Here is a 1,275-nt window from a genome sequence, read left to right as displayed (position 1 = left end):
CAGGCTGGCCTGGATTTCTCAGCGATCCTCCCGCCTCAGCCTCCCGAGTGCTGCGACTACAGGCGTGCGCCTCCACGCCCGGCTTTCATCTTTCCTGTGAAATAACCGTAAGTTCTGCTCTGTCCCCTGGCCAAGGGATACTGAATGATAATAACAGCATTAATAGAAGTCTCACCACCAGTCACACAAGCAGCCATCGTGGCCATCCATCAACACAAACCGTGTGCTGCGTACACTGTGAGTGCCTCCCCACAGCCGTGACCACGAGCTGCCAGGGGCTCGACCCACATGGGCACACCCCACACAGACAATTTCAGGCATAAGTGAATGGGAGCCCTTTGCACAGGGGAAACAAGCACAGAGAATCGGGATAATTCCATACTCCAGAGCAGGTGGGAGGCAAACCCTAATTCTGACTTGCAAAACGGGGCTGACTGTGGCCTGGCCTTCTAGCCTTGGGTGTGAGGTGAGGGACGGTGCCTAGTCCCACACCCCAGCTCCCAGCCCCTTTCTTCCTAATCTAGCAGGGCCCCGGGGTGGGCAGGTGTAAGAGTAGGCCATGCATAGCAGGGTGCAGCAAAACAGACCCGGAGAAAGTGGAGGAGGCAAGCTGGGGAGGAAGCGAGCGCGGCCGGCTGTCACGGGGACCCACACCCAGAACAGGTTGGTCTGGGAAGGCCACTGGGGAGGGGGAGGGGCAATGCCCAGCTGGTGCCAAGGCCAGGGGGCAGGCTCGAGGGGGAGGGCAGGGCGTCCCCCACAGCTCCCCGGAAGGCCTAAACCTTAACTGATCCCTGTCTTCCCCAAAGCCAGGCTGGGACTGCCAGCTCTGGCCCGGCGGTGGTGGGATTGAGGGTTCCCCGGGCCTCTGTCCTCCTGGGGAGGCTCCTGTATGCTCCCAATGGGGGTGGGCCAAGTTCTCCCGACCCGTGGGCCTGGTGAGAGTGGAGGTTCTGCAGCCATGGAAAAGGCCTCGCGGTTCCGGGGCTCCCAACCCGGCGATCCTGGACAAGCCATTTCCCTTCCACAGAGCTCGGTAAAATAAAGCAATAACTCTTAGCTGCCAGCAGCTGGCGGGGGCCGTGGACGCCAAATGGGGGTGGGGGTTCCCGGGGCTCCCGGATCGCCGCCCGCAGCGCAGGGAGGGTCCGGGGAGGAGGAGGACTAGGGGTCCCCGCAGGAGCGTGATGTGGGGGGGGCAGAGGGAAGGCAGAGGGGGGCGTGCGAGGCAAGGGTCCACCTCGGCAGGGGTGCGAGGGGACCCCACCCGGGCGC

Source organism: Fukomys damarensis, unplaced genomic scaffold (genome assembly GCF_012274545.1).
Source record: "Fukomys damarensis isolate Sample0158 unplaced genomic scaffold, DMR_v1.0_HiC HiC_scaffold_37, whole genome shotgun sequence".
NCBI lineage: Eukaryota > Metazoa > Chordata > Mammalia > Rodentia > Bathyergidae > Fukomys > Fukomys damarensis.
This window is presented reverse-complemented; position numbering follows the sequence as displayed.